The sequence below is a fragment of the Danio aesculapii genome, chromosome 5 (genome assembly GCF_903798145.1).
Source record: "Danio aesculapii chromosome 5, fDanAes4.1, whole genome shotgun sequence".
Lineage (NCBI taxonomy): Eukaryota > Metazoa > Chordata > Actinopteri > Cypriniformes > Danionidae > Danio > Danio aesculapii.
In genome coordinates this window covers 50,724,126-50,751,835 of record NC_079439.1, presented here as the reverse complement: position 1 = coordinate 50,751,835, position 27,710 = coordinate 50,724,126, and the positions used below count along the sequence as shown (strand labels likewise).

Genomic DNA, 27,710 nt, shown 5'->3' with positions numbered 1-27,710 from the left:
ATAACGTAGACTGAATATTTTATTTTAAGAGCATTTGTTTATTTCCATGTATCCAGTTTATAATTGCCTTGCATGCATTCCAGATCATGTAGAATAATTGCACTTAATGAAAATATGCATTTAAATGTTCCAAAACTGACTTTTCATTGTGCATCACGTGTTATGTGATTTAAATGTGACAGAACATGCACATGTGCTTTTTTCCTGTAAGGAAAGTATTCCTTTGTTTATTTTTAATGGAGCCTAAATTGTTAATTTTATAGTATCACTGAAAAAAGGCTTTTTTAATAAGGAGTTGCAGGTAGAACAAATAAGTCCTTCGTTGTTACTTATTCACAATACAACACAGCCTTTCATACACCCAAAAAGGACTTGCTGCTTGTTCAAAGCACTTATTTAAAAAAAGTTGAAACAGCACAATTATTAAGTTTTTTTGGGGGGGACAACTTGTTTTTATGTTTAATTCACTTAAATTTGTAAAAATTATTAGGTTAACTTAATTTCTTTATGTTGTCATAACACAAATCAATTTTGTGGAACCCAGCATTTTTTACTTGCATATCTCACGCAAAATACTTTTTTTAGACACAAAGCTGTTACAGTACCTCATTATATTTTATTGTACCAAATATTGTTGCTTGTCAACCATTTTGCTAAATGATGCTGAAGAAAAAAAAACTGCTAGTTTATAATGTTGTACTTGAGTTGTACTCAAGCGTTTTAGCAACACTTTATTTAAAATGGATTAAAATTAACCATTTAAAGTTATTCACATACAAAGTATTAAGACTAATTAAACATTATTACCTTGTGAATTCAGTGTGCAACTGCTGTCTGCTGTCATGCTGCATGTGGTGCAGATAGTAGCTATCAAAATACACCCAGTTAACAAATTGTACAGTTGAAGTCAGAATTATTAGCCCCCTGAATTATCAGCCCCCCTGTTTATTTTTTCCCCCAATTTCTGTTTAATGGAGAGAAGATTTTTCCAACACATTTCTAAACATAATAGTTTTAATAACTTATTTCTAATAACTGATTTATTTTATCTTTGCCATGACGACAGTAAATAATATTTGACTAGATATTTTTCAAGACACTTCTATACAGCTTAAAGTGACATTTAAAGGCTTAACTAGGTTAATTGGGTAAGTTAGGGTAATTAGGCAAGTTATTGTATTATGATGGTTTGTTCTGTAGGCTAATTGAAAAATATAGCTTAAAGGGGCTAATAATTTTGACCTTAAAGTAGCATTAAAAAAAAAAAAAATGCTTTTATTCTAGCCAAAACAAAACAAGTAAGACTTTCTCCAGAAGAAAAATGTGAAAATTTCCTAACCCTGTTAAACATCATTTGTGAAATACTTAAAAATCAAAGGAGGGCTAATAATTCTGACTTCAACTGTATATAAAATATTATTTTTTTAATCGCAATAAACCATGTGAAGCAGTGGTTAACAGTAAATTTATAAAACTAAGGAGGTTATATGTAGCATCCCTTAGCTGCTATAATTTTTTTGGAAACAACGGCATAACAATGCTTATCTCTTTAACTAACTTACATATATTTGCATTTATTCAAATACATGTGAATAATCATATCATTGAAAATAAATGTCTAAGCCAAAATTTTTTCTCAATGTTAAATATGTTGTGCTACGTTTCATTAGTCAGTTTAATCCACCAGAGTACGGTGGCCGAGAGAACTTAACGTGCTGCAGTTTAACAAAACACATGCAATTACAAAATTGCCAGCATATTAAGAAAAGGTCTTTATCTGTTTGAGGGAACACATGCTGCAAATCCTAACAACGCATAACAAAAACGCGCTGCATTTACTCGCAACACTTAAAAAAAAACAGAACACAACACAAATGTTCCAAGGGGGAACCAAAAAGGTGACGGACAATGCTGTGCCGTGACTGTAGATGAATTACGAACCTATGTCACATGGTTAACCGGTTGCAAAAAGAGACCGGTTGGAATAGCAAACATGTCGTGTTGTAGGATGCTGTTGCAGCACGTGTACTGTCAAACAAATGAAGATCAGTTTGCTGCCATTTTTTGTAATTGCACATTTTCTTAAATTGCAACATGTTAAGGTCTCTCAGCCAATGTACTAGAGGGCACACCATACATTTTTTCAAATCTGAATTACGTTACTTAGAGAACAGTTTGTTATGAATCAGAAACATGTCCTTCTCCTTTATGTGTCCACAAGACTATTGTAAAAGGTTGATGTACAGATCACCAAGTGAACCACTGACCTAAATCCAACCATTAGTGTTTTTAAAAGCATATGTAAGAGAAAAGTACATACATACATACAGTAACCCTGTAGTTGTACCCCAATTACACATTGCTTATATCTCTCTTGATGACCTGTGCTCAACCCCAGGGACTCTGCAACACATGAACAACACCGTACAAAGTAAGCTACTGAGCAAACTGACCGCACCAGAAAAGTGAGACAAATGTATTCGGTTACAAATTCTGGATTTTGATAAGGTGTTTTTTGGTATTTATTTGGTGTGCAAAAAAAAACAACCTTTATTCATCGATAAATGTCTCTGTGAATATCATTAGTGGGAACAAAATTATTTTGTGTCAAACTAGCATTAATTGTCCCTGGAAACTAAGTGAAACGTATGTTGAAATACAGTTGCAGTATCACAAAAATGTGGGCTGAAGCACATATTGACAATGAGCCTGTGTTACATTTACAGTACTGATTTTAGTGCACGTGTTAACTATTTTGATACAATGGACTCAGATTTTAAAAAACTGATCGGGATGTAGACCATTTCTAAAACGACCAAGTTAAAGAAAAGCACAAAGGTAAGCAAACCCTTAAATATGTTGCTCAGTAAAAATGAAGAACATAGCATTCATTGCAGAGTTTGTATTGGTCAGACAGGTCTGGGGTCAGTGGGCCGGGATTAAGGGTTGTGAAGAGCTATGGAGGTCAATCCAGCTAATAATGTGGTCATGGCACTGAGAGATCCCTCAGGGCCACAGACCAGTGTTTTCATCATCTGCAAAGGTCAGCTGATATGACAGGCTGTATGAGGGAACGTGCCTAGCTTCCCTTCACACCATCATATCTGTTGCCCTGCAGAATTGTCCTTTTCTCTGAGCACTCAATTTTTTTTCACTCTGAGAAAGTCTGTAATATGGTATATCTAAAAGACTGGAGAAAATGCAGTAAAACAGAGAGTAAAGGCAACAACTACTGTATACGCTGAAAGCTTGTGTCTTTTCAAGGTGTTAGTGGCCTGTGTTTATAGAGATCGTCATCTCAGCTGTCACACAAGCACACACAGATACACAGTACTCTGCTTTCACTCCTCTTATGATTTACTAAAATATTTTAACAGTTTACATTCTTCTACTCAGTGATTTATATAAAGTAAAGAGGCATTGTTAACTGCTACATCGACTCTGACTTTATTTGCTATGTAGATTTGTCATTATTATTTCTCTTTTCCGATAATTACAGAGATGGGAAGTAACAAAGTATAAATACTTAGTTACTGTACTTATGTAGATTTTTTCTGGTATCAGTACTTTACTCCACTACATGCAGTTGAAGTCAGAAATATTAGCCCCCTCTTTTAATTTTTTTTTTTATTTTTTAAATATTTCCCAAATGATATTTAAGCAAGGAAATTTTCACAGTATGTCTGATAATATTTTTTCTTCTGGAGAAAGTCTTATTTGTTTTATTTTGGCTAGAATAAAAGCAGTTTTTAATTTTTAAAAAAACATTTTAAGGTCAAAATTATTAGCCCCTTTAAGCTATATTTTTTCCAGATAGACTACAGAACAACCCATCATTATACAATAACTTGCTTAATTACCCTAAGCTGCCTAGTTAACCTTATTAACCTACTTATGCCTTTAAATGTCACTTTAAGCTGTATAGAAGTGTCTTGAAAAATATCTAGTCAAATATTATTTACTGTCATCATGGCAAAAAAATAAATAAATCAGTTATCAGAAATGAGTTATTAAAACTATTATGATTAGAAATGTGTTGAAAAAAAATCTTCTCTACGTTAAACAGAAATTTGGGACAATAAATCAACAGTGGGGCTAATAATTCAGGGGGGCTAATAATTCTGACTGTATTCTGGCTGTATATTTCTGACAACTTTTTACTTTTACTCCTTACATTTTTACACAATTATCTGTACTTTTTACTCCTTACATTTTTAAATCGGACTCGTTACTTTCATTTTAATTTGTTTTGTGGCGAGATCTATATCATTTCTTGTCATTGCACAATTTGAACTCCTTATTGAACTCCATAAGTACTCAATACACACCATAAGTAGGCTTGTTTATTAAGCGTACTACGGGAAAGGCTAATTTGGATGAGACAGAGGGAGTCCGCGATTATTGTCATCTGTATACCGGGAAACAAGATGCATTTTTGTCAATCAGATCACAGGTGAAACAAGAGACACATTTCTGTTAAAATCTGGCATTTAAATGGGGTTAAAGTAATTTGTCCACTTCCGACCATGTTGTACTGTACTTCTCTGATCTCTCAATCTACTACCGCGGGGGGAAAAAACTATCAATCATGTACATTTTTTGTCAACGTTTGTACAGTTAGTACTAAAGCAATTCAAAACCTATGAATACATTATGCAATGAGGTTTATTTCCTTTGTTTCCAACGGTTCATATTTCCTAGTACAGAATTTATACTATTATAGTTTCAACATGTATATTATATACACTGTAGTCTTCATTTAAATTTGTTAGATAGATTGTTGTTAGATAAATATTTTAGAACATAAAAACTATTTATACTGGGTCATTTATGAATAAATATATAACGCAAAGGATCAGAAATTTATCATGTGAAAAAAAAAAGAGGTTGCAAAAATGTATTAACCGCAATAATAACTTTGTTTAATAAAATATACACAATACTCTGAAAACAAACAAACAATCACATGAGCTGCAATAGTTGTATGAAGAAAAAGAAGCAGATTTAGCATAATGCAAAAAAATTTGTAGTGTACATTGTTTTCATTTTTATCAAAAGAAAAAAGTCAAATATGTTTTGGACAAAATGAAGTGTTAAATCTAAGACATTTATTACTTATGAATACAGAATATGTTTTAGAATATACAAATAATAAAATGGCAGCTGTTGTTCTTAACAGCTAAGTTTTGTGTCCAGGGAATGATTAAAAGGGCAACTTTTTGAGCAGTGCTATTGGACAATATTGTAGAACGATGTTGCTTGGCTACTTTGCTGCTAAAAATTGGCAAAAACATTTTTACAAAAAAAATATATATAAATAATTGAAATGGAAGTTATTTTGTATTGATGCACTGTATACATGATGTCTGGTGTAGTTACCGTGAATCAAAAAAGGTATAGTAATGAATACTTTTTACTTAAGTACTTACATCTGGCCGTACTTCTTAACTTTTACTTGACTAAAAAAGTGTAGTCAGTACTTCAACTTTTACCAGAGTTGTTTTAAACATGAGTATCTGTACTTCTACTTGAGTAAATTATGTGTGTACTTTTGCCATTTCTGGTTTTAATTATACGTCCAAAGATTAATATTCCCTTCCTGCATGTTTCTCTAAAAACAACAACATTATCATTTTTGTTATCATTAATAAGAAAAAGACGACAAAGACGAAAATGACAAAGACAAGGAAGTTGATGAATAAGATGATGTAGAAGACAACGAAGAAGAAATTGATGAAACTGATGCCATTTAGAAAATGTCAACAAAACATATCATCATGTAATATATAACAAATATTAGCTTAAATCAATTAATTGTTGTAATTTTTTTCTGACTTTGAGCTCAAAGCATCCCAGTCTCACTATCCAATTTCAACATTTCTAAAGTTCATCTCTATTTTTGTCAATCAATCAATTTCTTAGATTTTCTTTATTATATATTTTTTCCCAAGTCTCTAAAAATTCCAGCTTCACTTACCGTCAAGCAATCCAAGGCTAGACTAGGCTAATGTAAGGCTAAATCTCCATTTTTCCTCCGTTTTATGATTTTTCGGCAGCCTAAGAAGCGTGTGAAGAAGTGTGTATTTACTGGCCAAGAGTCGAGCTCCCACTGCTAGATTAACACTGTGTCAACTGAACAGATAGGCAGCATATGGCATGCAGTGCATACAAATTTAACTTAGATGTGCTGATAACTTCCAGAAGAGCTGAACACACACTGTGCTGGACTGGTGGGCATTTGATGTTGCTATGAATACAGAAAGAACTCAAAACTACACCATATATCAAAACAAACATGCTGCTATTGCAGTATTAGAGCTTTAGTTTAAGGCAGTGTGAGGACATTCTATTGAATATGAGTTTAATACGACAAAGTATACAATGTATTATAATTAGGGTTGTCAAGAGATTAAAATGTTTAATCTTTTAATGAAACAATCACAATTTGTCAGACACAATGTACAATTATAGTACAGAAATTACTCTTAACTGAAAATGTAAAAATTGTAGTGTTAAAGGAGAAAAAGCATCATAAAAGACATAAATCAGCATCAGAAAAATATAAAGATGATTTTAAAAAATGCTTCAAAGAAAAGCCATTGGCAACCAAAACTGTTAACACGATTCTTTACCATTTCTTGTGTTACTTAAAATAAGTTTTCAATCAATGTCACCAATGGAAAACTGTAAAGTAAATATTCATATTATATCATATAATTTATCATATTATATATCACATATCAGGGCTCGTAATTAACCTTTTTTCTTGGGAGCACCGGTGCTCCTAACTTTAAAAAGTTGCACCCAACAAATATTATGAGCACAGTTACTACATATGTCATCTTAATAGCATTAACAGTCTTTTCGAGCTGCAATATTAGTTTCATCTTGGTGAATGCATGCTCTTTAGCGATCGTGAACGCGGTGTCAGTCGCATTAAATGAAGGATTAAATAGATTAAATACAGAGAAATAGATTAATTTAAGATCTCGTGCTTAAAATGTGTAGATTCAGTGGCAAACACCGTTACCTGAAAACTCCATCCCACCAGCTTTACGGTGAATGCTTTGGTCATTTTCATAGCGGACTTTAACCACTGGAAGTCTTTTATCAACTCTTTGAAAATTGTAAATGCTGGATTGACAATCATTACATGATCACCAACCAGATGTGCCATTATTTGTAACTTTAGGTGGTTTCTAAAACTAAATCTGTCCATGTCGTTTTCATTCTCTCGTATCCAAATCTTTCCATTTTCGCGGCTGTAGCTCCCTGTCATTGGAACTGAGTGATTGACAGCTGATATTAACCAATCCAATCCATTCGCGTTTTGTTCTAGTGCAGTGGGCCAATAAGAAGAGCTTAAAGGCGGAGCAGGCACTGTGGGCTTTGTTTACTGCAACAAGTTGGCATGTCAACTGTTTTAAACCATTCCTGAGCGCTGCGTTTGGTGTTTTTAGGTGAAAAGATGCATAATGCATGAATGTCGCCTAAATCCGTGCATGTGATGAACGTATTGCTGTGAAAACTGGTCGCACGGCAACAATTTTATGCACTCACACCAATGCTCCCAAATATATTTTGAGGTCGCATAGATAAAATTTCGGGCGCATATGTGACCAAAACGGCTGCAATTTCGAGTCCTGCATTTTATATATAATGTCATATCATAACCTGTACCATATTATTTATCAAATCAATTGAGAAAGAAAAATAGCCTTGTGTTTATCACAGAACTCCACTTGTGAATTCATATGTGAATTATGCACATTAATCATGTGGAAAATGAGAATTGACTAATGTGTCCATATAGGTACAAGCATCTTTCATTAGACAATATCAATCACACACCTCTCATATTTGTCAGCCTTTGTGAACGTGTCTAAGATAACTCACTATACCGATAAATCTAATTTGAAAGCAAGTTATTAAAAAGCAAACATTCAGCATGCATTCAGTATATGACAACAGGATTTACTATTTTCCATAAATATCTTTTGACTGCCAAGACCTTATACAAAGACTATTATCCAATAACAACCAGTCTGCATGCCTCAAGAATGGCAAATAATTACTTCCATGCAAAAAAAAAAGCAATTACATGTGCATATCTCATTAAAAAAACAAAACCCCACCTCTTTGTATTAGACCAGACATATATGTGAAGAGATGCTCAATGGAACTAAACAAATTCAGATAGAGAGGCAACCCCATGAGAGTTCTCAGCACACGCATTCACTGCAACTGTAATTACAAAGCTAATACAGCACCACTACTGTCTATTAATTCTAATTACCTGCCACTATATCTACTACCCATTTTAATGTGTTCAACTGACAACAATATCATGGTGGAACAAGTCAATACTAGAAAATATAGCCTGGATGACCCGTGGTTTATTTGCTAAACAATGTTTACTGAATGTAATGCCATAGGCAGAATATTAGGGGTAGGGAAAATCTGGTCAGTACAGTAGAAAGTTTTTTTAAGACATGAACAGTGTTCTTCTTTTTAATAAGCCTATATATATATATATATATATATATATATATATATATATATATATATATATATATATATATATATATATATATATATATATATATATATATATATATATATATATATATATATAGGAGTAAGGTTTAGGATGGGGGGGGGGGGGGGATTGGCACGGGCCCTTGATAATGTCTCTGGGGGCCCCGCTAAATGTACGGGCCCTTAGAATCTTCCTAACCTATATATATATATATATATATATATATATATATATATATATATATATATATATATATATATATATATATATATATATATATATATATATATATATATATATACACACACACACACACACACACACACACACACACACACACACACATTTACATACATACATACATACATGCATGCATACATGCATACAGTCCCTGACAAAAGTCTCGTCACTTGTGTACAAATTGAAATACCTGAAATGTTGTTGAATTATATTTCAATCCCAACAGCTTTTGTAATACTGTAATGTTTCAGTGCAAAACGAAACTGTCAAAAAGTATTCTAATATTCCCAGCTTGGTAAAGCCCTTTAAGTCAAATTTTGCAAAGACATAAGGCTGTTTCTCAATAGCCGTTCTTCAGTGAACTTGCGTCCTTGTGTTCTCGTGTAACGTCATCATCAATTGCCAAAGTTCAGTCCCAATAATCAAGATCGCAAGAACGGAGGACGCGTGAAACTTCCCACATGTGTTCTTGATATCGAGGATGCATGGATGCAGACTTGAGCACCAAACTCGCTCTAGAAGTCCCAGAAGTCATTGCGACTGGAAGTGGGAAGCGCAGCATTTTATATAGGTTTATTATTAAAGTTCAGAGATATACCTTACTTACCTCAGGAGTTTCTCTAAATGAAACGGTGAATATAAACATTACCATGAAAATCTTAATAAAGAAATAAAACCCATTAAGGGTGTTTATTTGCTGTGATTCATATTAAAATCTGTTTTATTTATATTGTGCAACGTATATTTGTAAAGTTTTTATGCATAGTATATATAATAAAAAGGGGAAAAACAATAAATCATTGTATGAATGCTGTAATGTTTAAATAATTCCCCATTAAAAACGAGTGAAGTTCATGCATCTCATTTCTCACAGGACGCATTCTGTGTTCTCGTGGTCTCCCGAGTTTGTTCTTCTGAGGACACCGGGTAAGACCGGTCTTCACAAGAACGCAAGTCCGTTCTCTGCATTCTTGGAATTGAGAAACAGCCATAAGTGTTGTCGCCTTGTCATATGAGCTTCACCTGTGACTAATAACGGATCAATTAGGCATGTATAAAAATAATCCCAATACACTAGACCTTCACATCAACTGCAACTAGATCTCTGGAAACATGCCTAAGATTCACCCTAAGACTATAGTGTTGATTATCAAGAGGCTGAAGACCAGATCCACAGCTGATGTGGCAGACACCTTTAATGCGTCTCAGGGTCAAATAGAGGACAAAAAAATAAAAAAATGAAGAGACTGGAGATGTTTTTGACAAGCCCAGGTCAGGCAGACACCGCAAGACAACTGCTTGAGAGGACCGTTTGTTGGTTCGAAAATCCAAGGCCAGCCCATTTTCCACTGCAGTAGAGCTCCACAATACCTGGTCACCTGAAGTCCCTGTGTCAATCGTAATACTCCATGGTCAAATCAGTGCACAGTAGCCAGCACTAAACAAAAAATTATTGAAAAAAAGCATGGCCAAGGACCACAGCCTGCTAAAAATATGGATGCTGGAAAAGTGGCAGAAGGTGGATTTTTCAGATGAATCGTCTGTTAAATTACACCAGTCATCGCAAATATTGCAGGAGACCTACTGGACCCCGCATGGATTGGAGATTCACTCAGAAAACAGTCAAGTTTTGTGGTGGAAAAATCATGGTCTGGGATTACATCCAATATGGCGTGTGCGAGAGATCTGCAGAGTGGATGGCAACATTAATAGTCTAAAATACCAAGAAATCTTAGCTACCTCTTATATTTCCAACCATGAAAGAGGTCAAATTCTGCAGCAGGATGGTTCTCCATAGCTTACTTCCATCTCCACATCAAAGGTGAAGAAGATCAAGATGCGCCAGGATTGGCCAGCCCAGTCACCAGACATGAACATCATTGAGCACATGTGAGGTAGGATGAAAGAGGAAGCATAGAAGACTAAACCAAAGAATATTGTTGAACTTTGGGAGGTATGCAAGACTGCTTTCTTTGCTATTCCAAATGATCAATAAATTGTATGAATCCTTGCCAAACCAAATGGATGCAGTCCTTCAAGCTCATGGAAGCAAGATATTAAACTTGGATCTCACAGCACCACTGCTTTTATTCGCAGTAAATTTGTTCAATTTCTGTATAGGTGACTTTGGTCATGCCAAAATTGGACCTTTCTGTCTTGACTAAATGATAAATCATTTTTTAGTGAAACTAATTAATTTCAGTAAATCAAACCTCATTTGGGAGGGTTTTAGCTTTTCATATGAGCTATTTCCAACACCAATTGATTAATTAAAAGTCAGGTGAACAGCAGGTGTTTTTACAAAATAGATAAGCGATAAGACTTTTGCCAGGGATTGTATATATTGTATATCAATGATCACTGATTAAAAAAAAAAAATCAATGATGAAAAAAAAGCACAAAAAATGTATTAATAAATGTATAAATAGTTTAAATTAATGAATAAGAAAGAAAGAAAGAAAGAGAGAGAGAGAGAGAGAGAGAGAGAGAGAGAGAGAGAGAATGAAAGAGAGAGAAAAAGAGAGAAAGAAAGAAAGAAAGAAAGAAAGAAAGAAAGAAAGAAAGACAGAAAAGAAAGAAAGAAAGAAAGAAAGAAAGAAAGAAAGAAAGATGATTGAATGCATAAATAAAAAATAGAACGAATGAATAAAAAACTAATTAATAAATAAAAATTGAGCAAATAAACGAACTGAAAAAATGGGTGCATGAATAAAGAGAGGAACAATCAAGGTGGAAAATGCCTTGCTCTGTTGTCTGGCAAATGTTCATCCCATGTGTGAATGGGGAAATCACTAATGAAATTCTTTGTTTCATTTCAAAGTCTTTGTTGTGAATATTCACAGTCAGTGTGAACAAGCCTTCAGACTTTCACTTCAACATAATTACACTCAAGCGAAAGCTCTTGCAAACACAATTAGAAGTGACGCTGTGTGTTTAGTGGGTCTCCGAACAATTGCCCTGCGTGCAGCAACTAGCTTCATGTAATTGACATAAAGCAGCTAATTGACTCAACCTTCTCCCTGACATCCACCTGTCTAAATTTAGTCAAGTAATGCGCTCACTTGCTCTGCTGCAGTGACAATTTCAGCATTAACTCACAGACTTCAGGACGATCCTTAGGACTAAAGAGACCATAAAAAATGTCCCCACGCATGCACAACTATTTCAAATGTCTGAGATTGCAGCCTGAGGCAGAGCGCAGAATAGTAAATTTGACATGTATTTGACTGACAAATGAAAACACTGTGTCCAATAGGAAATCATACAGCAGAACATCGATTCTTGTCCTTAGGGCAAACTGTCTTTTTTTCTTTTCCACCATCAGCTGAGGCAATGCCCAGAGCACACATACAGAGTACTAACAAGTGTCCCTTTACATGCCTTAACAAAGGACAAGAGTCTCTTTAACACAATCGTTTAAGAAAGAGCACTGAGTTAAACAAAGACCAGTGAATGGAAAACTAGTTAGTTATTCCTAATAAACTGCAGTTACAGACAACTACTAGTACTATTACCAAAAATTAAAACTCCATCATGAACGACAACCTGGTGTGGAATATCAATACAGAGAAATACGCTTTTCTTTTTCTTTCAATGAAGTCACTCAGTGAGAGATGTTTGGAATACATTAGTGTGCCAATGGTAGACAACCATAAATCCAAATGAAGGCTAAAGCAAACTCTGAATTTATTTATTATTCATTTTAATTTTAAGTATTGTTAATATTATTATTCATTCATTTTCTTTTCAGCTTACTCCTGTTAATAATCTGGTTTCGCCACAGCGGAATGAACCGCCAACTTATCCAGCATATGTTTTACGCAGCGGATGCCCTTCCAGCTGCAACCCAGCTTCACATGAACTGCAACATCCATACACACTCATTCACACACATACACTACAGACAATTTTAAGCTTACCTAATTCACCTATAGCACATGTTTTTGTACTTGTGGAGTACCCGGAGGAAACCCACACGAACATGGGGAGAACATGCAAACAAGTGCCAAATGACCCAGCCGGGGCCAACCAGTGACCTTCTTGTGCTACCCACTGCGCCACTATTCTGCCTGTTAATATTATTAATTTTTATAAATTTCATTAAGTTAGTTAATTATTTAGACAAGTCAACTGAATATCTTGTATAATTTCATATTTATTGCCAATAACACATGAACGAATCGAAATACTGACTGATTATCACTTCCACATTCAATAAAACTGACTTTAAATACACAGATCATAGAGCATTCACACACACAAAGAAAAAACTAAACAAAAGGTTTGATAAAATTGACCACAAAAGCAACTGGTTGTAATAAATGCCTTCCCAATCTAAAAGTACTTCCTTAAGTTTTATCTTTTGCCAGATCTCAGCACTTATCAACTTTTTAAATAAATAAAATAATAATAAATGTCCATGTGCTCTATCAGTTCTGTAAAGTATTTCATCTTTTTTTTTTTTTTTTTTTTTAAATACAACCAACTGATAAGTTCTGAAGGCATAAACTACTCACAGACACCCTAAAAAACAACACAAATATTTGCACTTTGCAGTTTTTGCAGTAAGAAAACTCGCACATTTAGTCTTCCGGTGCAGTATTAGGATGTTTTAGCATTCAGAGACACAGTCTCTCTTCTGTAATTCATCCCCCATCCAAGTGTTCACGCAAAAGCTACAAAACTCCTGATGAAGTGGCAACCCTCCACACCCTGACCAGCTCTATATTCCCTACCTGTAGCCCACGTCTCCTCAGAATGCTGGACTCATCCATGCCGGAGAGGCAGAGCACGCTCTCTCTCATCCGCACTCTCTCAGTGTGCGCACGCTCGTCTCGCTGCTACATAGCCATACTGCACCGCGCGCTCTCCTCTAGTGCTCCTGCGATCCTACAGGCACGCTTCATCTGATCCAAGCAGCTGCTAAAGACTTACATCAGAACTTATCTGATTGGAGGGGGTCGGTCAGCTGACATGTCGCCGTTTCGCTCTCTTTGAACTTCAGGACAATGTGTGAGCATGTACGTGTTTGAAGATGCGAGTGTGTGAAAGAGAGAGAGAGAGAGCTTGCGAACGGGTGTTTGATGAAAGAGCGAGAGAGTTAGGAAACGCAGGAGGGGCGAATGAGCACTGGAGAGGTGGAGGGGGGGAAGACAGGCAGCTGAAATTCTGTGTAAAATCCCATGAGGGCTGCAGATTCATTCCCCCACCCCTCCAAACAGGCACGTTCTGTGGCGCCCGGAGTGACTGCTTGAGGGGAAAAGAAGAAGCAGGAAATCCTGTTGTGCATTGTTTTGCCAGGACTAAACAATGCAGCTGGCATCCTGTGTGTGTGCGCGGCTGCTCTCGGTCAGTGGTTTTAACCGATCTGGTGTTGAACCGTATTGAGTTCCTATTTGTCTTTCAACTGGAGCTGCAGATAAGGAGTCTGGACTGAAGGTCAGCAGGCTCATGGTCACGGCCGGAGTGAATTGGGCAGGAATGAGATGCTAAGACTGCACAATGAGAGCACAGGGGCACACGGAGCATCCTGTAAATGCTTGTTTGAAAGCACTTCCTTCATTATGGTGATGAGTCACAGCTGACAGGAATTAGGAATGAGCTTTCTTTCCCATTGAGTTAGCATAATAAACCTCCTCAGAAAGTCATATTTCAGTTCATCCACCTACACTCAATTCAATTAAGTTCCATCATTGTCGATTAAACTTTTTGGCATTAGTTAAACTTATTTTAAAGTCAGTGTGAAATCAAAATGCACAATGTTTATTTTGATAGCGCACATTGTTATTCTTTTTGTGAACAATTAATCTGTGAGAGGTAATCAAATGAATTAGGAGAAGTCCATGTGAACCGGAAGTTGCTAAGACTTTTATTTCAAGGCTATATAAACAAAAAAGTTTGTTTATATAGCACATTTCATACACAATGGTAATATAAAGTGCTTTATATAAACAAGAATAAAAGAAACAAGAAAATAAAAATGATTCAAACAGTTAAAAACAGATTAAAATGTGTTTAAACAGGTTATATTTATTATGTAGTTGCACTTGTTAATTTACTGAAACAGAATCTCGATTAGGGGACCAGGTTTCTTTTTGCGCATCATTCCCTCAAAGCAAAGTAACAGTAAGATGAGCGAGGTTAAGAATATTGGGACTGAAGCCGTCATATTGACATCAGCAGAGAAGGACAGCCAAACTTGGAAGCAAATTATCAGAATTTGATTGAAGATTACTCAAACAAGCTTTTATTTCCAGTAGATTAACTTGCATGGGTTCATAGTTCACCTAATGAATAACATTGTCATTCATTCATTTTCTTTTCGGCTTAGTCCCTTTATTAATCCGGGGTCGCCACAGCGGAATGAACCGCCAACTTATCCAGCACATGTTTCAGCAGTGGATGCCCTTCCAGCCGCAACCCATCTCTGGGAAACATCCATACACACTCACTCACAGTCATACACTACGGACAATTTAGCCTTCCTAATTCACCTGTACCACATGTCTTTGGACTGTGGGGGAAACCGGAGCACCCGGAGGAAACCCACGCAACCCCATGCAAGCTCCACACAGAAATGCCAACTGACCCAGCCGAGGCTCGAACCAGTGACCTTCTTGCTGTGAGGCGACAGCGCTACCTACTGCGCCACTGCATTGCCAGAGAATAACAATGTGCACTACCAAAATAAACGTCGCAATTTTTGATTTCAGACAGACATTAAGCATATAGTATGGAACCAAAGAGCAAAAATCTTTTAGACCAATGATTAAATCACTTGCATTTGAATTAGCATGTGAATAAAACTTGCCCGGCAGTTTACTCTCTCTTTTAGCCAATTGATGCCATAATTTGGACAAGCTGATCTTTTTTGTTAAATATTGCAGTTCAAACTTAACAACAAATAATGCTTTTTGTTTTTATAATGTAACATACTGTATGGGATAGCCAATTAAAAAAAAGACTGATCTTAGAACTACAGTAGCATTACCACAGTTATGGCTCATTGAGTGAAGCAACCAACATTAGTGTTGTTTACAAAGCTGCCAACACTTAAAGCATGAGTGTTACTCTTCTGTAAGCCGGTAACCTCAGTCTGAAAACCTTAACTGAACTGCTTGCAAATCTTAAAACTGTAAAAGATTACATTTTAACAAGTCTTTCTCTTCAAAGTATTGAAAATTCTGTCATTTACTCAATCGTTCAAAACATATTTGAGCTTCTTTCTTCACTTCTGAAAAATGCCTTTTGCTGGGACTCACTGACTTCCATGGTAATTGACTTCCCTAAAATGGAAGTTGATGGGTTACAGCATCCAGCATTCTTCAATATATCTTCTTTTGGGTTTCAAACCAAAAGATTACTTAAAAGTTACTTAAAATACAGGAATACTTTTGTGCCCATGTTTCCCAACTAATGCAATTCCATGTGAATCACGCTGGGAATTACACATCCATTAAACTTGTAGGTACATTTAATTCATGTTGTCCCAACGTGAAACATTACAAATGTAAGATTATTGAACATAAAACAATAAACTGTTCAAAAACTATTTCAAGAATTGTGTTGTTTCAGCTCATTTAAAACTAGTAGTTTGAAATAGAATAAAAAATAAACAGGCAAAAGTTGAGTATAAATGCAAGCGTGGAGGATTGTTGTATATATTTGTTATTATATATATATATATTTGACATTTAAAGGCTTAACTAGGTTAATTAGGTTAACTAGGCAGGTTAGAGTAATTAGGCAACTTATTGTATAACGATGGTTTGTTCTGTAGACTATCGGAAAAAAATGTAGCTTAAAGAGGCTAATAATTTTGACCTTAAAATGTTTTTGTTTTTTTTTATGTAAAACTGCTGTTATTCTAACCGAAATAAAACAAATAAGACTTTCTTCAGATAAAAAAATATTATCAGACATTCTTTTAAAATATCCTTGCTCCTGGTAAACATCATTTGGGAAATATTTTTAAAAAATTAATAATTCAAGGGGTGGGGGGCTTCAACTGTATATATTCAGCTTCATTTAATTATTATTATTATTATTATTATTTTAATGACTATATTAATAGCACCAATAAAGCTAGTTGTACTACAACAACAACACACTACGACAAATAATTGTATTTGTACAAAACAAAAGCAAAAAAACACTCTAGAATTTTTAGTTCTTGGTTTCCATTTACATCACAGACATATTATTTTGGTGAAAAAAATGCAGGGAGACATTAAAACTTTTTTCCTGATGACTTTTGTTTAGCTGTGTGTTTACCAAATGAACTAGACTATCATTTGATAAAGCTGAGGTCCATACTGTAGACTAGCAACAGGCCAGCTGTAATGTTCCATCAGGGTGACCACCTGTAAGATGGTTCTTCCCAGTAAGATTCCTTGCAAAAACTAATTATCCCCAGAACCAGTTACACATCGAGAGTCAATATAGTGTGATTTTATGGGCAGCTGTGGTGGCATTTTAAAAATGAACATTTTTCTCCTACAGAGTTATACAGCCTGTTGTACAGTATTATTAACATGTAGAGAAGAAACTTTAAGCAACAGCCATGGTACCAATCCCAATTGTCAATTTCACAGCCTGCTGTGTGTTTTTATCTTGCTCGCCCTCACTCACACATTCTCTCACCTTCCCACACACACATTCGCTCTTCTCCAACACACTCACAAACCCTCAGTCTTTCTCACTCATTCATTTCAATTCACCATGACTGCCATGTGAATATTAAGTGGGTTCCCCCAGTTCTCCTAGTTTCTCCAGCGAAGCTTGAACAATGCCAGTTATGGAGCAGCAAAAGAGATTGACAGATACCTGCAGAATATGTATGAAAATTATTCCAGAAGGTCAAACGTGTAAAAATGTAATAAAATTCTTTCGTCAGCTCATCAAATGCATTTTTTTCAGCAGCAGACCAGTGTTCATTTGGTGAAAGAATGATAAGAAAAGTAATCTGACGCTGGCATTTTAAAACTCTTTTACACTGAGGCAAGGAGTTTGGATTAAAATATGTCCCTTCTCTGTAGAGGAATAATTGTTGAAGATTATTCTATGAGAATTAGTCCCAATTCAGCAAGTACAGTGAGCAGTAAGAGAAGTGATCAATGAAAACTTTCCCTTTCAGAATTCAAGAAAAAGTGCCAGTAAAGTATACGTCATTTCTCATTCGGTTTTGGGAACACTTCCTGTGGCAGGGTATGGATGAATGTACTTCCTCAAGTGTATTCCAGGAAACCTTTTTCGAAAAACAAAAGCTTTTTAATCCATTGAATTGAAACGAATTGAAAACATAATTGGCTGGAAAGAAATACACTGACAAAAGTGTAAACTCACACTATCTTCCCTCTATGGTAATCATATTCAATGAGGAAAAGACCACTTGATGTGATTTACCCCAGTAAAACTGGTTTTAGATCAACAAAATTTTTTTCTTCTATATCAATGTACATTATTTATTATTTAATTTATAATAATTTCAAAAGATTTACAAATTTTTAAAGATCATTTTAGGAAAATTTGTTCCAACTCAGCAAGTACAGTGAGATCAGTATTTCACTGATGATCACTTCATAATGTTCAATCAATTAAAAGACTGTCCTTTTTGATTTTATAAAATATCTATGATTTATGATTTGTGGATTCTGAATTGTAATGCCAAAGTAGTTATTGATTAAACATTCACACAAATCCTCTATGCACATACATACTCATAAGGTTATTCAAACAGATGATTCAAATCATTATGACCATCTGTATAACATGCTGTTGTTCTACAATGTTTTGAACCATGCAGACCAAACAGGACATTTACAAGGCCCTTAAGGTATCCTGTGGTAACTGGCCAAAATGATTTGAATATTAGATCCTTCTAAAAGGTTTTCATGGGTCCCCTTAAATCTGAAAACCAGATGTCCAGCTCAACCCAATGAGTGTTTTGGAGAGTTGGGTTAGGCATTAGAAGCCTTTGGATTTTGGGTTATTTTTTTTCCAAATGTAGCTGATAAGACCCAAGTTCATTATTTCTGCACACAAGATTTTAGCAGACGTAATTAGATTTTAGGATGAAAAAATATTCCTTTAATCACTGAGTGATAAGTGATTGACATTTCAGAACTTTCACTTGTGTAACTGCATTTTTGGAGAAATGCACTGAAAAGAAACCATTGTTTGTACCCTTACACACAGAAATCAATCCATCAGAAAGAGCCACTTGCTTCATTACGCTGTGTGTTTATGCAGGGCATTTTTCTATTTTGTGTGCAGAAACCCTTCGCTGAAATGAGGTAAACAGTGTTGCAGACAACATTAGTGAATCCATGATTTATTAGGCTATCGATTCAATTTTTAATCAAGCTATCACGTTTATTTTTCCAATTCACTGGTCACAGTTGAAAGCTAAACTCAGAAATAACTTCTATATACTGTATAAGACAGGCAATGTTCTAAAGTAGCAAATATATGTTTTAAATAAGTGAAATTAATGGAGCAGGGGACAACAACAGTTACATGTTTTGTTATCATCTATTCTGTTGAAAGTGGCAACTTTCACCAGGGAACACCATTGTCATGAAAGGATTTTAACAAATTTTATATAAAAAGCAGACAGTATATACACATTAAAGAGCCCCTAGTATGTTTTTTTTTTAAATGACCTTCCATGCAGTGTGTAACACAGCTCTAAGTAAAGTGAAAATATTGATCTATCTATAAAAGAGTCAACTCAAAGTGGTTTAAATGAATCTTCGGGGTAATGAATCTTTAGCCATGTCGTTGTGGGAACTCAAGCCCTGCCCATTTGTTGTGCGCACAGACCTGGGAAAGTTGAAACTCCTGCAAACAAAGTGTAGCTAAAAAAAAAAAAAAAAAAAAGAAGACAAACACTGTAGCAGATAGCGGATGATCATGTCGCAAAGATGCTCTGCTCTGAAGTGTGATGGAAAGTTAATGTTATTTGCCCTACCCAAAGATGAGGCTGTGAAGAGTCAGTGGTTGAAGCTTATTTTTGCAAAAATACCTCAGCATTATAGCCCCAGCCTTGTGCTGTGTTCCCGTCATTTTTCTGACGAGTGCTTCAGCAATATACACGCTTACAACGGGGAGATTCCAATCAGCACAGATTAGCATCACACTAAGTAGGGGTTTGGAACAAATGAATCGCTGAACGAATCATATGGGAGTCATTGGGAAAATTAGGTAAAAACAAATACATATTATAAGACAATAAAAGTGTTTTTTGACTTTGCATACATATTAGCCTGTTGTTGGACATCCATGCCATCAAAATATGACCTTATTATTGCGCAATAGGGGCTCTTTAAAACAGTAAAACTGAAAAAAGTGTCTAGACCAAATGCATAGGAGTTGATTGGAAATAAAATAAATCAATCAGTTATAATTGCATTACTCAATGCATAAATAGCTTATTCATGAAGCAGGTTTAATTGATCTGGAACTTTTTATAGGACTTTTATTTTCTATTTTTTGTAAATTACTAGTTTTTGCAATATTCACGGTAAAGTTTAAAGAAAGGCTGTGCCTGCCCAAAGACCTTGCCTCATTAGAGAATTGACTGAAGTGGTGAAAGTGGACAAAGACTGAGTCTTTTGCGGTTTACTCGTTTTTCTTCTTTTCTCCCCCTCCCCTCCCCTCCTGTTGTTTGTGACATATTCCTTTTATAATCAATATTTAAAAGTTGAGTTACTTGTACCCCAGTAGCTTTTGTGAGGTGTTGAGCACACAGGACATATTCTTAGAAAAGAACTCTGTGACAAGTCGGATACACTCTAAACACATCCCCATGGCAAGCTTTAATGAATCATGCCCAGAACTGGCTACAATTATCTACTGCTGGCTACTGCAGCTCTGCCTCTTCATTTGCTGGAAAAGATGAGAATTATTTCCCTGACTGGGCCACCAAATGATGTCATTTGGGTTTCTGCCACTGTCGCCATTGACTTGCTCAGTGGTGGTCAGTAGAGCTGCATATTACTGAACTGTTTAAAATAAAGAAGAAGAAGAAGAAAAAACACAATTTTTGTGAAACTGTTTGATGTTAATTTGTACCTGACAAAATTGTCTGTTTAACTCTGTAAATCTGTTTTGACATTCTGCATTTTATAAAGCACTATAGAAACAAAGGTGAGACAAAACAGGATAGACTTTGTTTCTGTATAGGTTCTTTGTTTCTCTTGTTGCCCAACATCCTGTTTTATCCCTCCTCAGTCCATAATTTCCATCATGGCTCACCGGGAGCAACACACAGGCCTTTGCACCATGCCAAGCCTTTCACATGTTTATTTCTGCCATTTTAATTGCAACCAACATGTTGATTATAAAAACTGTTTGTTTGCTTATCAGCTAATCGACCCAGATCTTAATATGTGGCATTGCAAGGAGTGGAGCAATATGTATATTCTCTTCACTTGTCCGGTCATACACTTTTGGCTCATCCGCATATAGAAATATACAGTATACTGAATGTTAAATATAGCCCGATTCCAGATATAAAAAAAAACAATAAAAAGATTTCCTATAAGATTACTGAGTATTAGGATTAGAACTGTTGAAAGGACGTTCTAGGAGCAAAATGGATATGCTTTGTATGGATTTCATATTGTGAATGTGCATCCTGTCTGATGAAGATGAACATGAGGAATGGGGACAAAAAAGATGGGCAGTGCTGAGGTCATTGCAGGTGAGGTGGGGGGCTTTGGCCAACGGTCATGACAGGATGTGAGAAGTCTTTGTTCTCAGTTGGTGGGATACTTGAGAGGCTTCCATATGGAAGATGGACATGTGAGAGAGAGTCTAAAGGAAATGGAGAGATAGAGACAGAGGCATGGAGTGGAAAGGGGCTTCAGAGGTGAGGGCATCGGGGCCTGTGGTGAAGGTTGATTGAGTGACCCGTGAGGTCGAACTCCATTCTAGCCCATCTGAGTCTGTAAGGAGCCTAAGGATATGAGCCAGAGGCATGCAGAGAGCAAACGTACACACAAAATGCTGCTTCACAGAGCTGAAACTATTCCAGTCACAGTCTGCCCCACCAGGCCTGATAACAGCACGCTTTTACTGACACATCAAACACCAAGGGCAAACCTGACGGCCACCACAGGGCCCCTGCAGTAGGAGTTTCATTTTAGAGCACAGAGTGACGTCAAACAATAACATCATAGATTTCATATTAAGTTTGATCATTTTTTATTTATTTTTACAACTGCATTCTTGAAACATTAATGGCCCTATCATATACCCGGCGCAATAAGGTGCAAGACCTTATCGCCCCAACATGTTGCTATTTTCAGACCAGCGCAACCCTAATTTTCCCGTTTGGGCTTCGTTGTTTAAATGGTAAATCCATTTGCGCCACTTTGTTGACTCATGGGAGTTCCGGTCTGGAAAAGAGGTGTGTTAAGGCGCATTGTTGGCACGTTGCTATTTTGAGCAACTAAAATAGACTATGAAATAGACCAGAAAGCAGGTCTAAAGTCTAGGGCAGAGCACATTAGTTGTGCGCCTCGCTTACACATTGCTTAATACAGCAATAGACAAATATCTTTACAAATAAAAAATAATTAAAGGATTAAAATATTACAAAATAAAATATTCTATATAACTATAAAAACCACTGCCCCCATACCTCCTTCATCTCGGGGGGCTTTTTCAGTTTATTCATGACAACTTGATTTTGTATAATGTTATTATTAGTAGTAGTAGTATTATTTATTATATGCATATTTATATTTGTTTTATTAAAAACAAGCTTAGATTTGTCCATCTGTTTTGGACCATATTATGCGGCATAGCACATGTGTTTGGATATAACTACCGCACTTCGTTATTATAGCTCATTTATTCGTTTGCTGGAAATTAGAGCTAAATTTAGAAATAGTTTTGAAACAAATCTTTGCGCTTAACAAATTAAATTAATTATGTAGGCTAATGGATGTCTTATTCAGTGGAGTGTACAACACTGCTTTCTTATCCACGAAAGAGAAAATGAAAGTAAAGCCTGAATGGAGGAGGCTCTTTATCCTCGCACTGCAGAAGGTCTATTTAACCATTTTCTCACTAGTAAATTATTCAGTTTTCCCACTTACAAAGTCTGCCATGTAAATGGCAAATGCGCCATGGCGCAAAGCAACTGACTCTAAAAGGGAATGGGAGCTGAGACTCTAATTGGTTTATTCTCAGAGCTCATTAAGAGAATAAGCACAACCCTGTTAGACCGTGTGCCATGGCACAAAGTGTATTTTTCCATCCTTAAAATATCAAAAGTGGACTCGGACACGCCCTTAATGCTTTTGCACCCTGCGCTTTAGACTTTGCGCCTAGATTGTTAAAATAGAGCCCCAACACTTTCACGCACCAACATTGGCATTTTTCACACCAGATGTGATTAGCTTAGACTGGTCACTAGAGGCTGTGATCAAACTAATGTTTTTAGACCTTTCAGAACATGCGTTATTAACTGCTTCGTTTAAATCTTCTCACTCATGCTGAGGCATAGAAAGAGGTGCAACAAGCTGCTTGTCATAAAAAAAAAAAAAATAAGAATAAAAAAATAAAAAATAAAAAAAATCACAATTTATCAGTGCTTTAAACAATTAACATTAATTTTAGGTTTCAGATATTCAAATACACAAGTACTAGCGAATTTTTTTTTATTATTATTATTGTAAAATACATGCTGTCTATGGAGATGGCAATGATAATTATTTGTAAATAAAATTGTGCTTTTTTCACGCAAGATAGATGTTTGTTATTAGAATGTTACCTCTATCCTCAGTTAAACAGCCACTTACTTTCATGTGTTTCCAGAGAAAATTATAGTGTAGACTAACATGGCTGCATTCATTACTCATCATTGATCAACCAATATGATAATAATTAAGATGTTTAAATAACAAAATACATGTACTTACACATATTTAAGAATCAAAATATTAGATTTCAATTAAGAAGTTTGTCAATATTTGCAGACCATAAAAAAAGAAACAAAACACCATGCATATATCATCAGGGCTGTGGTGTGTCACGTGATAAACTTAATGTGTCACCATAGAAACTTTAAAGCAATGCATTCTAAATAATGTTCACATTAATAAATAAATAAATAAATAAATAAAGCAGGAGGTGGTTCAATGTATAGAATGGCAAACATGTCAACACTACATACCCATATATTTTAATAAAAGTATCTGCCAGCTGAAAAATTTTCAATGCAGGCATTCCAATTATATCACACCATCTTATAACTTTTTGAAGGTTGTAAAATATGACAAAGCATGTCATATTTCACCTGATGGTTAATGCGGTGATATTTCAACAGAAAACCATTTCAAAATGAAACGGGCCAGTGAGTCAAGAGTTCAACATCCCAACTGCTCCCACTTCATCAGCAAGACAGTTCCCATTTAACTGCCGTCTCCATGTGTACACACTGACATGCAGCCTGTCTGTAATTCAATTCTGGTTTACTAAACGAGGCTTTCACCTCTCATAACCCTCCTGAGATTATATTGAAGGTCAAGGGAAACAGATACATGTACCAATGCAAAATGCGACAAGAAAGGACAGCAATACTCTGGAGGTTCCTTTAGGTCATACTTAAAACCTTTAAGATTAAACAGAATTAGTGAGTTTTCAATGGCAAATGCAATATATCAAGAAAGCTCGGTGGCAAATGGTGAATTTTTGTATTTATTCATTTATTCGTTTGTTTGTTAATTCTTAAATTGATTGCTCATCTATTCACAAGTAGTTTGTCAATTCATTCATTTGTAATTGTATCTTAATACAATCATAGATTGGTTGTACGTTGATAAATTTGTTTATGAACTTACTGTTTGTTCATTCAAATGTTTGCTTGTTCTTTTATTTATTTTGTCCATTCTTCAATGGATCGTTTGTTCTTTCATTCATAAATAAATATTGTATAAAAAGGGAAAAAGAAAAAGAAAATGTGCAGAATTTCTTGGCCTAAGCAAATGCATTAAAATGATTAATAAAAATATTAGTTATGACTAGTAAAAACATCAAAACAAACATCTTTAGAGCACAAAGGAACAACCTTTAAAGCTATCAGCATAGATGATGTCATTCCTCCTGTCTTATGATTCTGGCTCTAGAAAACAAGCTAAAACAAAAGACACTGTTATCAGTAAAGGACATCTCTGGCCAAAATAATGAAGAGGGTCTTCTGGGCACAAAGCCTCAACATCAGGATTATGATGTCTTATCACCATATCTGCCCAGGAGGAGCTGTATTGATTTCCTGTCAGATTTAATCATGCTCAGGACACACAAGATGCCATGACAGAAGCAGGTTAAAACATGCTGATCCAAGATCAGATTTTTGGCTTTCTTTTACAGTGGATCTAGCTAAGATTTGTTTGGCTCAACGGGTCCAAAATCAGCATGAAAATACAAGTGCTTCGTGGTACACCATGACGAGTTGTAATGCTCGCTGAAGGGAGAAATAGATTGAGGTGGAGGAAAGGACAAACCCACATGAAGTCAGGGTCTGTAACCTTCTTTGAGGACTTTGCACTGGTACCACTGCAAACAGACAAACAATTAAAGTGGTAGGAAAAGTGGTTAACTTCTAAACTTGCACAGATGATGAAATACTGGCTAAAGCTAAAGTCATACAGCACCACTGAAAACCTTTGGGTCAATTTTTGCAAGGAAATTTGCAAAAGGCACTGTGTATTATATCATGTAATATTATATTATATTATATTATATTATATTATATTATATTATATTATATTATATTATATTATATTATATTATATTATATTATATTATATTATATTATATTATATTAGGCTGTATGGTGGCGCAGTGGGTTGCACGATCGCCTCACAGCAAGAGGTTGCCCATTCGAGCCTCGGCTGCGTCAGTTGACATTTGTGTGTAGAGTTTGCATGTTAACCCCATGTTTGCGTGGGTGCTCCGGTTTCCCCCACAGTCCAAAGACATGTGGTATAGGTGAAATGGGTAAGCAAAATTGTCCATAAAAAAAAAAAATCACATGACCTTTTTTAATGCACATAGTGGATCATAGTTTATGTTCCTCTTTTCTTATTGAATCCTCAGTTATGCGCATATGCTTTTTTAGTATGCACATCTTGGTGCTTCCATCAACCAATATGCGCATAAAAATAGGTGGATGGAAACATAGTTAGTGTAGCATGGTGGCTCAAGCACTTTTAACAAATACTTAAACACTCAATGTCAGTTCCAAAGCAGATGACCAACAAGAAGAACCAGAAGTAAGTGGAGCAAATGTTGCAAACTTCTGTATACAGCTGCAACATGGAGGAGAAGGGGCTTACAAAAACATTCCTGAGCACTGCATGTCACATTTTGAAATGCAAAGACACAATCAGTAGTGTTTTCTGCCTAACTCCAGTGACTGGCACAACTGACTATACACATATTTGGGGTACATGACCTAAACACCCCAAGTAGCTATTTACAATTACAACAGTTCAGCATGCACGGCCCACTCTCACGTTGTGGCGGAGTTGCTGTTGTTCCCAATTGCTTCCACTACTGTTATAACACCACTAACAGTTGGCTTTGGTATATTTAGTAGTGAGGATATTTAACAAATGGACTTACAGTATACAGTAGCACAAGTGCCAACCTATTGATTGAGCTCCTGAGAGCAACTCTTTCTTTCACAAATGTTTGTAGAAGCAGAGCCTGCTTGATTTTATACACCTGTGACCATGGAAGTGATTTAAAAGCCAAAATTCAATGATTTGGAGGGGTGTCCCAAAGCTTTTGGGAATATAATGTAAGAATAATCATTTAATTAGCCTCAACCAGAAAGGTTTTACCGGTGTATCACTAGTTTCTATTAAAATACAACAATAAAACTATGGTATTTTGAATGAGATCATAAAGTATTTTCATTTAGCATTAGACTATAATACAAGTACAAGTTACTTAACTGTAATCACCATGCTACTTTGGCTGAAACAATTGTTGGCATTTGTGTTGAACAGGGAAAGTTGAAAATGCTTGTATCTATGCATCAACTTATAGTTCAGAAAGGACTTATGGGAACTGATAAAAATGTCCGCTGGGGGAACTTTAACTCCAGCGACTCCTGCAGTGTCATAATGAATAAATAATCCCTTTGTAGTCATCATTTGTATTCCACCCTGTGTGACTGCTGCTGGATACTAATAAAAACCACAATCGCCCTGAGCGGACCTGCCAATAGAGCAAAGAGTCAATTCAAAATCTTTCTAAAAAATTGCATAATTCATGCATCTTCAGAAATGACTGTGTAAGGTTCTTTATGGAGCACAAAACCTCTAGAATAAAAACTGAGAGAAAAAAATGGTTGTCATATAGGCAGCTTGAACACATTTATACATGTTAGTTGTAAGGTGAGATGTTATATACATCTCTCTCTCTCTCTCTATATATGTGTGTGTGTGTGTGTGTGTGTGTGTGTGTGTGTGTGTGTGTGTGTGTGTGTGTGTGTGTGTGCGCGTGTGCGTGTGCGTAAATTTTATCTATACCAAACTATCTAGTCTCCAACGACGCATATAGTTTACAAAGTTCCTGAATATCCAACCAGACCAAAGCAAAAACCCATATACTCTCCACATGTGGTTTACAAAGGGAAAACAGATAAGCTTCCTCTGTGTGTGAGGAATATCTTTCCAAGGTCACATATGAACTGTCGGCCTACTCCACAGGCACTCGTTTTCACTAAACAGTGTTAACATTCTCAAGACATACTCCTTCCCTTTGTGTTTTGTAGGAGGGGAAACATCCAAAAAGATTGGAATTGGTTTAAGTGTGTCTGTGTGCGTGTGTGTCTATTGCCTATAAATTGATAGTTTTTTTCTTATAATTTTTAAAATTATTTACTTATACTTTTTTTTTCTTCAGC

General features: G+C 35.6%; 1 protein-coding gene across 5 annotated transcripts in view; it reads right to left on the bottom strand.

The window, feature by feature from the left end:
* mast4 (microtubule associated serine/threonine kinase family member 4) overlaps window positions 1–27,710 on the bottom strand; it is a 205,034-nt gene that overhangs the window by 119,670 nt on the left and 57,654 nt on the right. The gene's annotated exons all lie outside the window — the stretch shown is intronic.